Genomic DNA, 20,710 nt, shown 5'->3' on the forward strand with positions numbered 1-20,710 from the left:
TTCAGCTGGGGCACTAGACAAAGTGCGGTGCTGCTCACCCAAAAAAGAGACTCAGAAGTTGGAGGAGATTTATTTATCCATTTATTTTAATGGAACAGATTTTTTTTTTTTTTTTCCTTTTCCAGGTGGAGAGAAAATGAGCCCTCAGCTTTCCTGTAAGCCTCTACTAAGTGACTTCCTGTCTGCATGAAACAAAGAAATTCCAGAATCATGCAAGTGGGGTTGGGACAGGGTGGGTAGTGTATGCTTAGGACTTGCCTTTTTTTTTTTTTTTTTTTTTGCCTCCATTGCTCTTGTATCTACAGAGTAACTACCTTCTTCTCTACTGACTTGTACGCACAGAGTCCTGATACTGGAAAGACCCTTTCTTTGTGTGGAAAGAAATGCTGGGCACAATGAAGTGATGCACCTGTGTTCATGCCGTGAGCTGGGATGTGAATGCTGATTGTAACCCAGGCCTGATTCTTATTCCTCTTCCCTTCCCTTCCATGTCTCCTGTAGCTCCTTTCTGTTCCCTGCCTGCTTTCTTATCTTAGAATGGGCCTAGGGATACCATGAGGTTTTGGTCATCATTCCCTATTCAAACAAGCAAGCAAACAAAGCATTGTCTGTGTACAGCCTTTAAAGTATGCAGTACCATTTTCCAGTTATTGCCTCCCTTCAGCTCCAGTTTTCTCCTCTTCTATCCAGGGTGAAACTGGTCCACAGAGCAGTAGTGTTATCTTCCCAAGGTCTCATGACCAGGAAGAAGAGGTGAGACCTGGATCTGAAACCAGGCTTCCTGGATCTTTCTTTGTTTCTAATGTGGGGTTGAAATCATGTCCTTGGTGCCCCCAAGGTAACATATATAAGCCTCTAACACATAGCAGCTACCCATTTGGTGCTATTTTCCTCTCTTTCTCCTCTGATCACTTTCTATCAAACCATGCTGTTGCTCCCAAAGTTCCTCCAGCCAGTACTTTCCTGAGGAATTCCTAGATTACTCTGTGCCTTTATAGAAAAACAAGAATGGTAAATATACTTCTTGCAGCCCGGACAACGTCTCTAATTGCTCTGAGCCTACATTTCATGGCCGTCAGGATAAAGTTCAGACCCTTAACCTGGCATCAAGGTATTCCACATGCACTCCAGCCTCTCTAATTCTGCCTTCTCTTTGAAACCATTCTGAAAGCACTGGGCAGAGTTGCTTGTCCTCTCAGTTACAGCTCTACAGTTAAAGCACTTAAACCCTCAAAGCTATTGTCTATTTGGGAAAGACTGTGCTGCTTGAGAGTCAGACAAGCCTTATTTACATGATTTTCATCTATGAATTAGCACAGAGCCTGGCACAGGTAAGTACTCAGTAAATATTTGTTGAATTAATGCCACAATCGATGTATACATAAATCAGTGAATCAATGAATGAGGGTAGTGATACCTGCCCTTAATGAACTTGCAGAGTTAGTGTGGTACAGATGCAAGATGTATAACTATGAGGTTCCAGACAGATACAGAGCATTATTCCCATGGGTTTATAAGATGGACCTTGAAGAATTAGCATGTGTGCTCACATAACCCGTATCGCCTGCTGTAGGTGCTGCTGTTTGGGTGGCAGGGCCGAGGAGAACCTTGCAGAGTAACCTCATGTATCTTTAAGGAAGGAACCATGCTGTAGTTTCTGAATGGAGCTTGGCATAGACAAAGCATGCAGTTCATATTTAGTATCAATAGTGGCAGATTCAAGCCATGGGGCAGTGTATATTCCATGCAGTGAGTCACCTGGAAATTCCAAAAGGCTCAAATTGATCTTATCTTCTTAACTTCACTCAAATTTTCTGAGTCTCAGTTTTCTCAGCTCTAAATGCAGCCATAATAGGGACCACCTCCCAGAGTGACTGCGTAAGAATTATGCAGATTAGACAATGTATGGCTGTGGCTCCCAAAGTTCCTCCAGTTAATGCTTTCCTGAGGAGTTCCGGGATTACTCTGTTCCTTTACAGAAAAACAAAAATTGTATATAGACTCAGGCATTGCCTGTGTACAATCTTTAGAGTATCCAATGTCATTTTTCAGTTATTATTGCCTTTCAGCCCCAATTTTCTCCTCTTTCATTCATGGTGAAACTGGTCCACAGAGCAGTAGAGTGATCTTCCCACGGTCTTCCTAGTGACAACTGGTTGGAGCAATGTTCGCTCTCTAGCTAGTATCTAGACATAGAGTAATGAGCATCAACCAAGTATGTGCCCTGGCTTGAGAATCTGCCCTATAGAAGTACACAGTATTACGTTAAATACTTACAAAGATCTCACTTTCCAACTTGGGCTTGGTAGAGTGGCTCCCGCAAAGAAGGCTGGTGAGAAGAAAAAGGGCCATTCTGCCATCAATGAAGCAGTGACTGGGGAATACACCAACATCATTCACAAGCGCATCCATGGAGTGGGCTTCAAGAAACATCCCCCTTGGGTATTCAAAGAGATCTGGAAATTTGCCATGAAGGAGATGGGACAGATGTGTGCGTTGATACTAGGTTCAACAGACCTGTCTGGGCCAAAGGAATAAGGAATGTCCCATACGATATCTATGTGCAATTGTCCAGAAAACATACTGAGGATAAAGATCCTCATTAAGTAAGTTGTATACTTTGGTTGCCTATGTACCTGCTACCACTTTCAAGAATCTACAGACAGTCAACATGGATGAGAACTAACCACTGATTGACAAATATATCAAAGTTATAAAATTGCCAAAAAAAAAAAAAAAAAAAAGACCTCCAGGAAGCTGCTCTGAAGAGGAGAGCCATGGGCCACATGTCTTCATTCCTTCAGTCTGCATGGTTGATTCTGGTCTTGTCTGGTTTAGAGAACAGCTTCATTTATTAACAGAAGGGCATAGGGCTGAGAATGGGCCCTCTGGAAGAAGGCAATTTGAAAGAGATAGGTCCTCAAGACCCCAGCCAAGAAACCTAAGGTGTCAGACCAGGCACTTGTCAAAGCAGGAAATGAGACTTGTGTCAGGAGTGAGGGGGAGGCTGGGGTATCAATGAGAACATCTTGTCCTAGATGGGGGTGTTCTGTAGCAGCCTAGGGGCAGAGAGCTGACTCACCAGACAACAGACACAGTAGCAGTAACCAGCACATGACTGCTCTCAGAGAGGAGTTGATATTGGACCATGCTTCTAAATTATGTACCACACTGCTGCATTGATTCAGGTAAGGCAGGGTAGGGCTGGTCTTGTAAGCTGAAGGCCTTGTGGGTTGCTGGAGATTTGGCCTGGGGAAAGCAGGCGCTGACAGCTGCAGTCTCACTTTTTATACAGACACAGGTTATATATATTCTCTGCTTGACTCGAAGCTATTGTGTTGGTAAAGACCCTGTCCCAGTCTTTGGTCTTCTCTGTATTACTGGAACTAAGCATGATGCCAGGCACATGGGAGGTGTTCAGTAAATCACTGCAGAATTTAGGAATAAACATGTAGAGGTGGGGAATGTGTGTTTTGGGGTGGAGGAAGGTGGACACATTGTCCTAAGAAAAGTATAACTCTAGGATTTGAAATCTTATCCTCTTCAACCTGAGACCTTCTCAGGTAAACGTAGACGGGATTCATGAACACACTTCCAGGGCAAACACATTTCATGTTGATGCAGAGTATCTGGGACTTGGAAGAAACAACTCCTTATCTGAAGGATAATTTAGCAATTATGAGCTGAGGCCTAACAGAAGGTTACCTAACATGTCTGTGTCTGCTTCCTCATCTGTAAAACAAGGGGCTAATGCCTGTTCATGGGGTAACTGAGGAGTTGGTGAGATGACGTGTGAGAAATTAGCGGTCCACAGCACAGCTTGATAAATGTTTGTTGAATGGCAAATGCCATTCTGGTGACTAAAGTTCACCATGGCTCAGTTCTGCTTTCTGCCTTGACTCATCCTCCTTGTTTTCTGCCAAAAATCATTCTGTGCCCAATCTGGTTCCTTCTCAAACTAAGAGGTCCATTCACAACACTAGCTGGCATCAGGTAGGAAGCCACCCTTGGTCATCTGCTGCTCATCCTTGGGGGACAGACAGTGATGGACAGGCAGATTCTGAAAGTGGAGCTGAGTCCTGAGCACTGAGCATGTGATCCATCATTGAAGCCACTTCGAGAGGAGAGGAAAGTAGTCAGTAGTGTCACCTACTGACTGGCACTGCTGGTAGCAGGGGGTCTTATTTTAGCAATGCCTCTGAGCTCATGCAAGTATCATTGGGAAGCAGGATTAGGTTTGCTAAATATATAATTAAATAAGATGAAATATCAGAGAAGAGGCACAGATGAAGGTTATAGAGTTATAAAGCAATAGATTGGGAAAAGGCCATGATAGTTTCTTTATATATTCCCTAAGAAAAATAAGCACAAAGCAGCAAATTTCAACTGTAGAGAGCACGTGTAGAAACCTACAGGGAGAACCATTAGTGGGTTGAAGGCTGGGATGCATCACTGAAGAGAGAAAGAGAGGAGAATCTGCATTTATCGGCTGCATGGTCTGAGCCAGGCCCTTCCCATGTACACTGTAGTCCTACATGGGAGAGATTACTATTTCTGTTTTAGTGAAATGGAAACTAATGCTCAGGTTTGTTAAGTAACTCGCACACACCCATGATATTTGTGAGTGTCAGAGCTTGGCCTTGTATGTCCAAAGGGCATTGTTCTACGGAGTCACACTGTCCAATAGCCCTTCTGGTTTATAAAGAAATTTTAATGTAAATCTTGTCTAATTGTTTCAGCAAAGATCAGAGAAGAAGGACTTCAGGGTGAACCTTTTACTTAAAGAGGGTGTTTGGAACACTCTAATCCAATTTCCATTGTAGTCTATGTACCACTCTATGTTTTTGGCATGTTCCCATAATGGCCTAGTTGCCCAAACCATGGCTCTATTGACAGGTGCATTCTCCTTTATTTCTCTAAAGCATGAGGCTCTACCAACCCCATCTCTGTTCTTGTTTGGCTCTACCTGTCATCAGCCATGAACTAATCCCATACTCCCGGCTTTTCCCCCTGTTAAAAGCTCCCAGCTCCAATACAGCTTCCAACATGGAAGCCAGAGTGATCTTCTCGAATTCTGGATCTACTAATGTCCCAACTTTGCCCTCACATTTAGAAGGGTTATCTCTTGCCACCACATTTTATCCAGTTCTATGGTCTGGCATTCAATTTATCCATTTTTTTTTTTCAGTGTTTCAAAAAACGAAACATTGGTTTTTTTTTGCTGTCCCAGATAAGAAAGATTTGCTTAACCAAAGGTCATAAAAATTTACTTCTATCTTCTCTTCTAAGAGTTATATAGTTATAGTTTTTACATATAGGTCTGTACAAATTTTAAGTTTTTTTTATATATTTATTTTTAGATGTTACATCATTTAATTTATACAATAATTTTACTCTTTCTTCTATTAACATTTCCATTACATACTGCAGTTTTATAGAGAATACATTGATTTGTATGTATTTATTTGTAACCATTAGCCATTCTAAACTCAAGGAAGATTGTAGTTAGTTTGTTTTTTTTTTTCAGGGTTAAGAAATGGAAAATAATGATTAATTTTTAAATCTCCCTTTTTGAATAGTTATATTGCTTTTTATTTTATTTTACTCACTTAAACATCCTAAATAATGTTAAATAATAATAGGTGATAGGTGACATCTGTATCTTCTCGAATTTAGTGGTAATGAACCTGGTGTTTGTTTGAAATTGACTTCAGATATTCTTTACCATGTCAAAACTATTGCTCTATTCCTTCTCTACTATTTCTAGTTGAATCCAGACAGTATAGTAAATTTATTGTTATCTGTTTTTTGCTCTGTTAATCACTTAATGAAATGATGTAATGCAGTTATCAACATTTTCAGCATTGAACCATCCTTGTATTTCTGGAACGAATCCTGCTTAGTCATAGTGCATTATTCTTTTAAGATACTTCTGGTTTGGAACTGCTACCATCACATTTATGATACTTGCAGAAATGATATTGCCCAACATCAATATATGACAAATTCCCTTTCTTGGACCAAGCCAAACTACATTTAAAAAGTAGGTAAACAAGGAAAGGCCTAGATGAGGCTTCAGGATCTAATTTTTGCTTATTTTAGAGAACCTGATAATTGTTCATGTGACAAAGTGCTTATATCACAGTTTCTCATTTTAAGGTCCTGCCCTATTTTGGCAAAGCATTGAAAGGAATTACTAAAGCATCACAGGGCAGTCTCAGTAAAATAAAACTACAATAATACAGTAGTTATACAAACTACAATAATACAGTAGTTATACGGTAGTTATACAATAATACAGTAGTTCTGCAATTGTATACAGTAGTTATACAACCAAGAAAACTACAATAATACAGTAGTTATACAACCAATAATAGAGTAGTTGTTTATGGTATGCCATATGACACTATACTTGACACTTTATATATATTAGTTCTTCTCCTCCTCTTCCTCCTTTTTGGCAGGACAACTTATTGGAATATTAATTAGTGTTTTCTATATGATAGAAGGTTGGAAAAAATGTGTATGGAATATATGTTCTTTTTCCCTGAGGGCATTATTAGAGGCTTTTGTGTTGCAGCTCTGAAAAGAGAAGACATCTAAAAAAAATGCCTTTATCTACTCCCACTCTCAGGCCTTTGTTTGAAGAATGTATTGAGATATTGAGGGAAGCTGGCATATGAAGTGGAGAAGGAGGCAGAACTGGCCCTACCTGTGCACACACGAACCCTGCCTTCTACTGAGATTGCAAGGCAAGTGAAGGTTATCATCCTAGAGCCTAGGGTGGGGGAGCATGCTGTGGCAGGTCCCACCAGTGCCAGGAACTCACACAGCACCTGAGGAGTGCCAGGGTCTTTGATGGGGTGGTCCATGGTGCCAAGAAATTGACCACTGAGAGGCAAAGCCTTAGGACATTTGCAAAAAAAGCCTTAGCGTGATGGCAGAGTTTCCTCTTTGTGAATGGAAACATTTTCATTTTACATCTCAGTGAATAGCTGTGGATTTTAAAATAGAGTATATTCTTCCATTTTTCAGGTTCCATGGAAGTATCCTGGGTCTTTGTATGCAGCCTAGAAAGGAGGTGAGTGTTTCCTCCCACTCTATCTTAAAAAAGTTGCACCTCAGTGTTAGGGAGCAAATTCCTGTCTTCTAGCTATACAATTCTCATGCTAACCTTAGAAAGTTTTTAATCATTATCCCATTTTTAGATAAGAAAATGAATATCCAAAGAGACTAAGTAAATGGTCTGAGTAACTGGATGTTATCTCAAGTTAACCTCCTTTCTCATGGCTGAACAATTATACTATGCTGCCTTACATTAAAAAAAAAAAAAGCTATTCCTTACTAAGGGACTACTTTATGCAATGCACAGGGCTAGATGCTATATATATATATATATATATCATATATATATAAAATATATATTATATATATGTATATAAAATTTCAGGGAAGTTCTTCCTATTAATCATTTCATCTTATGGTAAAGTAGAAGATGGAGAATTATTTGGTAGTTGTTAGACCCAGTGTTTAGTCCCAGTTCTGCCACTAGCTTTGTACATTAGTTTCTTCATCTGTGACCTGAGAATAACAAAATTTGCCTTTTGATATTATCATGAGTACTGAGTGAGGTATTAGAAATAGCAGGATCTTGTTAACTGTAAAAAGATGTGCACACATGGACCCTGCCTTCTACTGAGATTGCAATCTATACTGGTCATCTCAACTAAGAGTCTCTCTTCAGCAGTTACTAAGATACTGAGGTATACATTACAATGCAGAGGGGACCAGGACACCACGAGTTGGACACTAGCCTTGGAAACTGATTGTTTATGTTTGTGTGTAGTCTCCTTGAAGCAGAGGTTAGGTCATACATAGCTCTTCTGGGTCTGGCAAAGTCAACTGGAAACCACTAATGGCCAATCATCCTATAAGATTGCTTCTTTCCAGTCCTCTGCATTCAGGGAAGCCAAACAAACAAGAGGCACTTTCATCACCACTCCAAGGAATCTATCTTTGACAACTTCCAGACAGCAGACATACTGGAATATGTAGTCCATCCATAGAACCCAGAAGGTGATCTCCCAGTAGAGATCAAGCCATCTCAAGAAAAGTCCAAAAAAACTCCCTGAGCAGATATCTGCCCTCAGGATAACGTTGAGGCACGTGTTTGTGCTCTGAAGCCACCGCATGGTGTTGGCTACATTCAGAGTTGCTCAGGACAAGCTGTTTGCTAATCCAGGCTAGTAAATGAAGGGGTGTCTGTGGTATTTGTTAAAGAGTCACCAAAGTCACCCTCATTGGGCCAAAGCTTGGTGGAACCCAGGAAGTAGCCAGATTATGCCAAAGGCAATGGGGATTTCAGGGAAAAAGTTCAAAGAAAATCACTGAGATTTAACAATAGATTTCTTTTTCCATCAATATTGGGAAAGTGTGCCTGGTAAAGAAGGCATCGGGGGACCCAATAAGCACTGTGAGGTTACAGACACATCTTTTACTCTTTGCTTATTCTGTACTCCAAGACTTGACAATGTCTTGTATATACTTGGTACTCAATAAATGTTAGTTGGCAATTGAGCGAATGACTATTTGGGCAGTAAGTGGGATGGTCGCAGTTGCTGTATGTAAATCTCTGTACAACTTAACAGTTGCTTGTTTATGGAGAAATAAATTTTGCACTAACCCCCAATTTTTTTCTCATGAGGAATCACAATGCCAGATACAAAGAAGAAACAGATTTAGGTTGTTTTGGACTCAAGGGTTCTGGGTTCCAGTTTCAGCCTTAGAACTATTCTGAATCTTCACCTGTCTACTTGCATGACATAGAGAAATCATGTAAAGTCAGTTTTCTTATCTGAAAATTTAAAGTGGTATTTCTTACCTCATGAGGCTTTTTTTTTTCATAATTCCATGAAAAAATGTGTATGCTCTGCCAGTACAGTTTCTGTAGGGTTGCAATTAGGAATAAGAGAAACATGCTTTGGCATCAGAATGTGTTCAGATCCTGGGTCTACCATGTAAAAGCTGACTGTTCTTGGGCTAGTCACTTAAATTCTCTCAGTCTCCTATTCTACATCTCTAACAAAAGGATAGTAATAATATCTACTCCACTGAGTTGAGGGGATAAAGATTACAAAGTGTTTATACTGTCCAGAATATAGTAAGTGCTTGTTATTATTAGAAAGAGGAAGCAATTTCTCATTTGGATATCAGATTTTGATAAGATAAAGATGCTTACTATTCCTTAAAGATTTTTCTTCTTCTTTTAAAAAATAAACTTTTAAGAACATAGCGAATCCACAACATGGAGTTTCACTATACGATTTTAAAGTCAGCATTTCAATTTTTGCATTATTTTCCTCTTGCTTCCTTTGGAATGGAACCACCAAAAACATGAAAAGACTTTATAAACTGGATAACATCTTCTGCTCTTCCCAGGTCTTTGGGGTATAATTCAATTTCATGATGCAATTAAGAAAGAAGTCTAAACCAAGGGACACTTACCACACTGCAGCAACATGTGGCTATTTATCTAGCGTGATTTCACAGAAAATTTTTAGGTCATCCAGGGTTTCTGTGCCTGTAGTTTTTCATCTCTCAAAATGGGATTCCTGACTCATAGTGTGGGGTGAGGCTGAAAATGCATGGTATATATGGAAATGCTTTCTAACTGGAAGGTGACTAAGGACACAGGTACTATGGTGTGGTCCTCAGAGCAAATCGTTTGTGCTTCTTTCTTTTTTCTTTTTTATTATACTTAAGTTCTGCGGTACATGTGCAGAACGTGCAGTTTTTGTTACATAGGTATGCATGTGTCATGGTGGTTTGCTGTAACCATCAACCCATCATCTACATTAGGTATTTCTCCTAATGCTATCCCTCCCCTAGCCCCCCACCCCCTGACAGGCCCCAGTGTGTAATGTTCCACTCCCTGTGTCCATGTGTTCTCATTGTTCAACTCCCACTTATGAGTGAGAATATGCAATGTTTGGTTTTCTGTTCTTGTGTTAGTTTAGTGAGAATGATGGTTTCCAGCTTCATCCATGTCCCTGCAAAGGACATGAATGCATCATTTTTTATGGCTGCATAGTATTCCATGGTGTATATGTGCCACATTTTCTTTATCCAGTCTATCACTGATGGGCATTTGGGTTGGTTCCAAGTCTTTGCTATTGTGAATAGTGCTGCAATAAACATACATGTGCATGTGTCTTTATAGTAGGATGATTTATAATCCTTTGAGTATATACTCAGTAATGGGATTGCTGGGTCAAATGGTATTTCTAGTTCTAGATCCTTGAGGAATCACCACACTGTCTTCCACAATGGTTGAACTAATTTACACTCCCGCCTTTTGGGACCCTGGTGGTTGAAACACCTTGTAAGCATCCTCCTCTTTCCTGCTTAATGAATCAGCCTCAGGTGTCAGGAAGCTTATGATTTCTTTTTCTGCCCTGATCTGTACCCCTCTGAAATTGCAGCATTTTCATGATCTTCTTCCTTTTACAACTGCCATCTTCTTGTTCTGATACCAAGAGGCTGCTCATAGAAATTTTGAAAGTCAAAATTCTCAGTTACATATTCCTGCTGCTTTGTAAACTTAACAACTGACTGATGGCATCCCATAGGAAAGACTGCTCTTGCAAGAAACTGGCTCAACAACCTCCTCTCATCATTTTTCTCTTGCTTTCTATGAAGACCTAGGGAGTTTGAATGAATCCCCTGTTTAGAGCTTGGGGAGGACAGCCCGGCTGGAGGGCCCACAACTAGAGCAGGTTTCTGTCTTGGGCATACAGGGCTCAAAACCCAGCAGATTCATCAAGCCAGGCTCCCTAGAGGCAAGCCTAGGTCCAAATACCTGGTTGTCTATGTTGTACTCTCTTGTTTTCCCAAATGCCGCTCTATGCCTAACTTTATTCTCAGAACATTGTGAGATAGGAATCATTTCCTGTTTTTCCAAACTAGAAACTCAAGGCTCAGAGAGGTTCAGTAACCTCTCTGAAATCACACAGGTAAGTGACAGAGCTGAAATACAAATGCAAATTTGCCTGACACCTAACCCCGCATTCTTTTCCCCAATAACAAAGGACCTTCAGACAGTGAGAATTAAGATAAATTTACAGGCTGAATCCCAAAAATATTTTGCCTTGATAGTAAATAAATTTTCCAAATGAAAACAAAGTATTAGTGAATAATAATATCTTAAAGAATTTTGAATGCTGGGAATGTTGGTGATAGCGTTAACAAAAATCAGCAGTTGCATCAGCTGGGCAGTTTTCCTCCTGAATATTCTAGTCTCAAACAGCCAGAGGTTATTTCTGATTACATCAGCAGCCAGGCAGATCCAGTTTAGGAATCTCGAAACCACATATGTGACTCACATGTCATTGTTATAACAGTAGGAAACACATTAACTCTGCTTTAACAAGCATTCATTGAAAAGTCGGGTTTCCAGAAACCAGTTTCTCAGTGTACTTGGAGCACATAATCTAAGCCTTTTTCCTGATGACAGTGTCATTGCATGAGGCTGTACATTGTGTGACCTGACATCTTAACAAGACAATATCTGCTTTCACAAACTCCGTGTCCTAGCACATTCCATTGAACTTATAGCAGGTGACTAATGAGTATTTCACCACCATGATATTTTGAGTTGCAAGCTATAGGGACTATCATTTGAACAATACATTAAAAATGTTTGCAAACATTGTAATAACAAAATATTTCTGTTGAAGTCATAGAAAAGAGTTCCTTCGGTCTAGCTCAGAACTGTCAATAATGCTGGTCTGTTACAGACATTTTTGAATGATGGAAGATGGCACTTACGGTTTTCCAAATACAGGAAGTTGATTCTTTTTTTAAGCTGTACATGCTTAAAATGAGAATTCATAGTTGGATGACCAAGGTGGGGTCTCAAATACTTATCCTCTGGTGTTGGCATGGAAGTTGAAGACCCAAAGCATAGTCTAGAAAATGGAAACTGCAGGGGACAGAAATTATTACACTTAGATTCAGCCAAACTTGGTTTCCATGTCACATCTTGCTTCTCTCCTGGCTACTTGATCTAGGAAAAGTCACTGACCTTCTCTGTACCTTAGCTTTCATGGGAAAATAATGATACTTTACAGGAGAATGTGTGAGGATTAAAATAAGATGATAGGTGGAAGGTTCCCAGTACATAGTAAGTGCTCGAAAATATAGTCTCATTCATTTGTTTGTCTCCATGGGAGCAGTGGACAACCAGATAAACAGAGAAACAAGTTCTGAAGGCAAGAGACGAGGGCTGATAGAGAATGTGGAAGAGGAAATTTGGTAGAGCCTGAGTTACTGAAGGGGAAAGAGGAAGGACCGAGGAGCCCAGTCTTACTGAATACCTACCACTATGTGCCAGAGATTAGAAGGGGTGTCAGAGGAAACAGGATAAACTCTTTTAAACAGACATAAGAGTCCAACTTGTGTGGGCTGGTTTGACTTAAAAGTGATGTTCCCTGGGGTTTTCTCTTGCCTGCCTTTTTAGGTGTTACAGGGAGAAGGAGAAAGGAACATATGCTTTTGTTTACTCCAGGGAGGAAAAAAAGTGAGAGAGAGAAAATAAACAGAACCTAATGCTGGGCCATTAAAACTCGGATAAAATTGAAATGGCAGTGTCTTGAGATTTCCTTGCCATGTTATATGTTCCTGGGCATAAAATGATGGAGCACCAGGGGTCTTGTACTTATTATTAGAAAATTAAATGAAAGCACACCCACAAAGATAAAGACCTGATTTGATAGTCCTATAGATTTTGGATTGTTTACTGTAAAGGGAAGTAAGAGCAGCTTTATTTGGGTTTGGATTTGTGTTTGCAGAGGAGTTTTATGTGGGCGATTTTGCATATAATATCTACCTTCCAAGAGATGCCATCATCTGCAGAATGGGGAGACGTGCTCCAGACTTGCTCATAAAAATCTTTATCATCTTTTGGGAGGTGATTTGACTAGTCTTGATGGGCAGCTGGATAGAAAATTCTAGTGGAGGGGATGTGACCAAGCTCATATGCTGACAGAGGCTCAGCAAACAAGACTGTGTAATGCCTCTATAAAGTGGCTTCAAGAATTTATTTGAACAATGTCCATCAAAACGTGAATGTATACCAAACAGCCAGTGTGGACTTAGACTGGATTATATCTACGCATTGGGGTACGGCATGAGGCAGAACCTTCCCAGTCCCACCCTACCCCAGAGTTTATTAAAAGATTGTTGACTGTTTCTTGCTATAGAGATACCAAATTATGTTAGAAGTACATCAAGTCTAGGCCAATAAAATCCATTGTTTGGGGATGACACAAGTGAATGAGTGGACATGTTGATGCTCTGCCCAGATCCTCTCAGATCCCTTTTACACTTCTGTGTATCCCTTCCCTGGCTTCTGGGTGCCTTTGTGTCTAACAAACAGACAGTGCCCTTGGACTACCAGAGCCACTTTGCCCAGGAGCTCAGAGAGCTGGAAGTACCCGAGTTTGCAAACTGCTGGAGTGGCCCATGCCAGCGATGGACTGTAATAAAGAATATGAACCCTCAGCCTCCTTGTCTCGAGTCTGAATGAACTCTAAGGTGTAACTTCCTCTCTATAGACTCTCTGTGGGATCAGGGTGATGCTGCACGCTGAACTGAAATTGTACCTTGCTCGATGTCTTCCCCTTTCCTTTCCTGCTTCCTGAGCTCCTCTGCTAGGCTGTCCTGGGAACTCTCCCCTAATAAATCACTTTCTTCTGAATTATCATCTCGAGGGCTTCTCAGGAAACTGACCAAAGGCAGTGCATTAATCCAAATTCTTCATATTGAAATGGGGTGTATGTATGTGTGTGTGTGCACGCATGTGTGCAACTTAATTTTTGTGAGCCTCCTTTCATGGCATGAAGGGGGCTTGTTGGATAAGGAGACCTTAGTTCTCTCTGAAGGGATAAAGTTGATTCTTTCCATCCCCATGAGGGGAGCAAAGCAGGGATCCCTAGGATGGGTTGCAGCCTGTCAATGTTAAGAACATCCACAGCCCTGCTAGGTGCTGTGAAGAACATGGTGCTTTAACTCATCATGAATCAAGGGAGAGGGAGAGAGTGTGGGAGCCGGCAGCCTGCTGTTGCTTGGGGTTGGGGAATGCAAAGTGTCCTGCGACCTCTACAGCAGCTACTGTTTCAAGCCTTGGCAGCTGGAGGTGGTTATTACAAGTGGCCACCTTGATGAATGTGGAGAATACACACATTTTCCCTGAGAATTCCTAGGAAATAATGGGGACATGACATTCTGCTATTTTTCAAGAGATGGCTATCAATATTCATTTAGACTACATTACCACACATTTCTAATAACCCAAAAAATATGATGCAGGGTTATTAGGCTGGGCTGCCTCCAGGGATTGGAGACTCGCCATCAATGGAAACATCCAAACAGGGATGGGGTGGGAGGGGCTCTTGTGAGGCACCTTGTAGCTGGGATTCCAACATCAACTGAGTGAGAGGGAATAACCTAGGTGATCCTTTCAACTCCCAGGAATCAGCAATTCCATAACTAAGGAGAGCATGAGCATGGCAGGGACACTGTGGCATTTGCTGCTTTTCCCCACAAGGGAATACGCATCATCATTTATTTACCACATTCCTCATAACTCCTCCTCCTGAGTCCCTGCTAAGGAGTGACAGGGATTTAAGCTGGATAAGACAAAGGTTCCGAATTCTACAACTCAGCAGGCAGGCAGAAGAAAACAATTCCCTCTTTCATCAGGAGCTGGGGTTTCGTCAGTTGCCTGGTCTACCCGGCTTTTACTGCACAGGGTTGGGGATCATTGGAGGTTTGGGACACATCGCAGGCAGGCTTGGCCCTGCCATGTCTTCACTCCAGGCAGACATCTATTACCCCATCTTCCCCTCCAGTCCTTGCAACAACTTCACTCCATGCAGACATCTATTACCCCATCTTCCCCTCCAGTCCTTGCAACAACACTTAATTACGTGACACTCTGAGCTCTACCACCACTTGCCTCACCTGGCTTTATCCTGCAGGCTTGCCTGCTGTGTTATTCCTGTAGGATACACAATTTTATTTTGGTGCTGCTGCTCCCATGTGAGACTGAGTTTGAGCTCCATCGATGATGAAGAAAGGGTAACAAACACGTGGAGAAAGTGAGAAGAATGGACACTGGAGCCAGGTGAAACCAGCCACCTCAACTTTTTTAACTTCTTGAGTTTGACTGGGTCTTTGAATGACTAAAGCCAATTTGGACCCAGATCTTATTCATGAAACTTACTTAAATTTCAAATATATGACATGTTTCCTCTTCAATGCAAATACTCACTCTAGGCTCTGAGCTGGGGTATCCAGGGTCTCCTCATGAAATGGTGGCTGGAACTCATCCCTTTTCTTGGAAAGTGTCAAAAGAGCTGAAAATTCTGGAAGGAGCAAGAGGCAGAAAATAAATCTGTCCCTACTTTGGAGCAGAACGACAAGGATATTCCTCCTCTGAGGGAAGCCATGGGATCTGGGATGCTCAAAGCTAACTATCGACAGAAGTTACCAAATGGTGCAGAGGAGAATAATCAACAGTTTCATGGAAACCTCTTAGCTGTAAACCCCTTATTTTCACTAGTCAGGGTGGTTATGGAAAAGAGGGGAGCAGATCTGTGCCCTTGACCTACCCTCCTAGACAACACAGCCTGGAGAAGAGAGGGTTAAATGGTGTGTGGAGGACTTGAGCTACTCTCCCTCTCCATTCACCCGAAATCCCACTGGGATATTCTAATCTCCTTGGAACACGCTGCATTATCTGTACTTTCAGCACAGCTCACGTTTCAAATGGCAGGCTGCAGAGCAATCTGATTGTTTTACAGGCCCAGCCAAGAGAGGAGCTCCAGTTCCTTTCTCCTGGCCAGGTGCCCTCTTTGAGGGAGAAGACCTGCGGTGTATAGAGACTAGCCAAATGCTTAAAGATTTCAGAAACTTCAAAGGCAGGGGAGGAGCCAGAAACAATAAAAAGGAAAATGATAAACATTCGGCTTAAAGACGGGCTGAGTTAAAATCCCTGAGAAATTACTCTGAGCAGTTAGAGGCCGATTCTCAGAGGCCCGTGGCAACGTTCCATGGTGTTACACAACGTTCCAAGAAGCAATTTTAGCTTTGTTTTAGTTGTGATTAATACAGTTAATGACTCGTAGAGGTGGAAAGACAATGGAAATGAGGAAGATGAGCACACAGAAAGGGGTCCCTGCTCCAGCCCAGCACTCTGACAAGTAAGGGGAGTTCATCCCATCTTCAGGGTGTCTAGGAGGTCTTCACCCATTTTGAAAATTCAGTTTTGGAACTATTTTATAAGGAGAAACACAATTTTTTTTTTAAAACAGCCCAAAGCCCTTGCTGTTGAATAGCAAAAGGAAATCTGCTTTATTAAGGGACTCATCGCTTCCTGCGGGCAAAGAAAGCTTTGCCATGGGGCTCAACATCATTAAGGTCATGTCTGCACAAAGACCAGGAGAGAAAGTGATCAGCTGGAATGTTTAGGTCCAAAATATTGGAAGAGCTCAGCCTGATTCTCATGGGGGACTTAAACAGCTCAAGTAGAAAAAACAAAAATCAGTAGATTTAAATCAGTGCAAAACTCTATGTGAGCACTTACTATGTGCCCGACACTTTTCTAGGGATGTATTTTGTTCCAGCAGGCAAGACAAGGATTCCCTTTTCTCATGAAGGTCACATTCTAGAAGGAGATACAGACACAAAATAAAAGCCACAATGATACATCATAGGTTAACGTGGACAGTGCTATGGAAAAGAAGAAAGCTAAGCACGGGAAGGAGTGTTAGCAGTGCCAAGGGCTACCTGGGGAGGCAGGAAACACAACGAAATGGGTGGAGATGTTGGGCTTCATCAAGATTGGGAGATCCAAGCAAGGCATGGAGGAGGTGATGAGGTCAGCCTAGAGGTTTCTAGGGGGCATCCAGGAAGAGTGAGGGACAGTATGTCTCAAAGGGGCAAGTCAAGAATGTGCTGTGTGTCAAAAGAACAACAGGAAATCCAGCGTGGCTAAGGTGAAATGAGTACTGAGGCAAGAGGATGGAGGCTCAGAGAAACAAGGGGTTGAAGGGAGAGCCTGAAAAGTCTTAGAGCCATTGTGAAGATATTGCCAGAGTAAAATATTGCAATCACTATGTCTCAATACTCTAGGAGACTTGAATAGCTTAGACAGACAAATAAAAAATATTTACATATATACAGAAAAAATCATGTCATTGCTATCTTCAAGAAGCTCACAGTCAACTGGGAAAGATAGATAAGTAAACATAGAATAATAATCTTACATGTGATAAGTAGATACTACAAAAGACAAACGCTTTGACTTGGGAGCAAAGGGGATGATTTGTGATCCTGTTTGGGGGAACCAGGGAAGATTTCCTAGAGGAGAGGACACCTGAGCCTATTAGTTAAGTTGAAAACAGTAAATTTGTTAGGCATTTTACCCTACAGATTTGCCCATAAAGACACGTATACTCCAAGGATGTATGTGATTTGTCCCGGTTACCCTGCACCTAAAGTACCAGTCCAGTTTTACCTCCTACTAGATCAATTGCCTTCCTGTGTGCAGACCCAGTTTGAGCTGTGTTTGGGGTTGTTTTCCTCCAGCTTTCTGCTGAGGTCATGAAATGAAAAGCCTTGGCCACAACGGAGCTTCTTAGAAAACTCCGAGCTTGCCTTCTCCTGATGTTACTGGCTGCCTTCTGTAGGAGTGTTTCCCAACTGGGGACTCTCCTTCAATGAAAATCTAGACCGTGAACATTGTAAAGATGGCCCTGTGCAAATGAATTTCCCATGCTGGTAAATGTTACAGCAGAACAAGGAAGACCTATAATCGAACAGAAAATATATGGGTAATTTAATTAGAGATTCACTGGAAACTTAAGGTGTTCAAGGTGAACAACCGGAACATTGAAATGTATTCTTCCTGGTAGACTAGAAAGTTTGCAAAGTTTGGTTTCAGGCAGCCCTGGGTACATACGCAGGTTCAATCACTTGCTAGCTATCTGATCATGGCCCTGTTTTCCTTCTCTGTTACATGAGATCATAATACTTGTCTTTCCGAGCTCCCAGGGCTGTTCTGAGGATCATGAAAGTATGTGGTAAGCTGTAAAACACTATACCTGTGTTGAATGTTTTCCTTTTCAAGGTGACTTTAAAAAAAAAAAAAAACTTCATTGGTTTATTTAGTCAATATGACACACTTCTGCAATCTTTTGAACCCATGGAATTTTCATATTAGAAATTACAAATATTAGAGAGATTCTTATTTAAAGCCCTCATGTTACAAATGAGCAAACAGGCCCAGAGAGGGAATATGATTTATTTAAGATTGCACAGCAAATTAGAGGTAAAGCTGGACCTGGGTTCCCTGACTCATTTTTCCGTGTTCTTTCAAATAAATTACAGTATATAATAGAAGATCATGTGAAGGAAGATTCTTCCTGCTTCTGACTGAGTCAGAGAGACAGGAAGTATCATTTCCTTCTGGGGTTCTTCCACTGGAAGCACATTGCATTTCCTTCTATAGCAAACACTTTCACTAGTTTTAAAGGCATTCTTTTTTGATAAAAAACTCTTAATCCAGCACTTACATAAAACTGCTTTCTTTAATTCTCCCAGTAACCCAGTATGTTATTAGTAATCCCATTTTGCAGATGAGGAAACTGAGCCTCTGAAAGCTGAAATGACTGACCCAAGGTCACATCTAGGAGGCAGCAAAGGTGGAGCCCACCTTCGAAGGCATTGTGCCAGTATGTCTTTCCACCACACCAAAACCGTATATGCTACTTTCTCTTTTAGCCTCTGGCAGAATTTAGATGTCTGCATTAGAAAGGAGCTAATTAAAGAAAGCAGCTGAAACAGTGAAATCTATCTTTATGAATCAACCTAATAAGTAGAATTAAAATCGCAAATTAGACTTAGAGGATAACCTTATTTTTAAATGTTTTTACAAGATAAGATTGCAAAAAAAATAAAAAAATAAAGATAATGTTTTCCATTTACACAATGACTTTTATCCAAAGCAGTTTCACAAATGTGATAGAGATGAATCATAGGTAGGATTTATGAGTGAGTCTAACATTTAGCAATGTGGGATGCCCTAGTAGAGACAGTGTCTGTGTAATAACAGGAGCACTGAAATCAGAACTGCTTTTATCAAAGATGCTTGGCAGATAAGATAGATTCATTATTATTGTAAATATAAGAAAGTATAAAAAATGAATAAAACTCGCCCAAGCCTAGATAGCTAGAAGCAATTATTCATGTTATTGTTGTATGTTTCTTCCTTCTCCCTGAACATTGCCTTTTAAAAACTTTGGCTGGGATTAGACTGTATGTGAATTTGTACTTGATGTTATTAGTATTATTTATTATGATATATAACACGCTTCAAAAAGATAATATTTAATGGATGAATCACATTCCATTACAGAAAATTAAAAAATATATATTAAAGAAACACCCCCAAAGGGGAGAAAAACAATGACAAAAACCAAATGCAGAAAAAAAAAATGGTGAGGTGAGTTGCAGGCTTTAAAGCAAAAGATAAAGTCTTTACAAGAGAAGACAGAATAGACTCTTGTTTCAATGATACTCTGGCCTCCCTAGTTCTTGTTAACATTCCTGAGGCAACATTTTGGTTGACTCTTTCAAACTGGCTGTGTGTGCTTGTGCAGGGATTGGCCAGCCTTTTCTGTAAAGTGCCAGAGAGTGAATCATTTCGGTTCGAGGCAATACAGGCTCTGTAGCAACTACCCAACTTAGCCATTGTAGCCTGAAAGCGGCTATAGACAATTTATCAACCAGTGAGCGTGGCTGTGTTCCTACAAAACTTTATTGACAAAAACAGACAGTGGATGGAATTTGGCTCTCCCAGGGGTATTCGTATATCAGTCTTTGCCTGGGCCTGGCTCTGTGCTAAACTGTGTATAGATACAGAAAAGAAGGAAGTGTTTTTTCTCTGCCCTCAAGTAACTGGGAGAGATTAGAAAAGGCATCATTGCAATGTAGCATATGAAAAGCAGTAAATAAGATGCACACCACGTGCTGTGAGATCAAAGAGAAGGAAGCAAGCTGATCTCCTCTGGGCTATAAGGAAGGCCTCACAAATGAAGGGATCTAGCCTGAGTTGCAGAAACTGAGTAGGCGTTTATCTACATGCATCTGTTCAGTTGGCTGTGTGTTGGGTTTCTTCTCCTATAAGGTTTGGAGGTGTCTCCATGAAAATTCCCAAGTCCTGGGCTTCGCTCAGACCAGTAAAATTTCCTGAGAAACTGGTGGGCACTTTCCAGAGCAAACTTTACTAAACCATTGCCCTGGATGATTTATCCTTGTTTGATCAAGGTATGAAAACAGCGAAGCCGGTGCGTCTTTGAAGTCTTTCTGTGTTGTGTTTATTTGGTGTGTGTATACATGTTATACAAGGTACTAAGGATGAAATCACAGGGTGTTGTTACAAATTCCACCCCCAGCTATGGGGCAACTGCATTATGGCATCCAGTCAATCCCATAATGAGTGCCTACTGTGTGCAAGAGGTGGTTTTCTGTCCAAAATAATGATTGATCCTCTGTTTCCAGCACCACCCCACCAGCAGCAGCAGGACAATTGTCATAGGGACAAAGGGTCCCAAAATGTTTGCTCCAGAGGGAGCAAAGAGAATGAGGA

At 41.0% G+C, this 20,710-nt stretch overlaps 1 long non-coding RNA gene and 1 pseudogene across 1 annotated transcript in view; one reads left to right on the plus strand and one right to left on the minus strand.

Annotated features, from left to right (window-relative positions):
- The window catches only part of LOC129047983 (uncharacterized), a 61,296-nt gene that overhangs the window by 39,460 nt on the left and 1,126 nt on the right, over positions 1 to 20,710 (minus strand). The window contains exons 2-3 of the long non-coding RNA XR_008509935.2: positions 15,332 to 15,425; positions 11,827 to 11,980 (exon numbers count right to left, since the gene is read on the minus strand). This is a non-coding gene — a long non-coding RNA (uncharacterized LOC129047983). The remainder of the gene's footprint in view (positions 1 to 11,826; positions 11,981 to 15,331; positions 15,426 to 20,710) is intronic.
- On the plus strand, positions 2,218 to 2,686 carry LOC100456282 (large ribosomal subunit protein eL31-like; annotated as a pseudogene).

The sequence above is a fragment of the Pongo abelii genome, chromosome 13, assembly GCF_028885655.2.
Source record: "Pongo abelii isolate AG06213 chromosome 13, NHGRI_mPonAbe1-v2.0_pri, whole genome shotgun sequence".
Lineage (NCBI taxonomy): Eukaryota > Metazoa > Chordata > Mammalia > Primates > Hominidae > Pongo > Pongo abelii.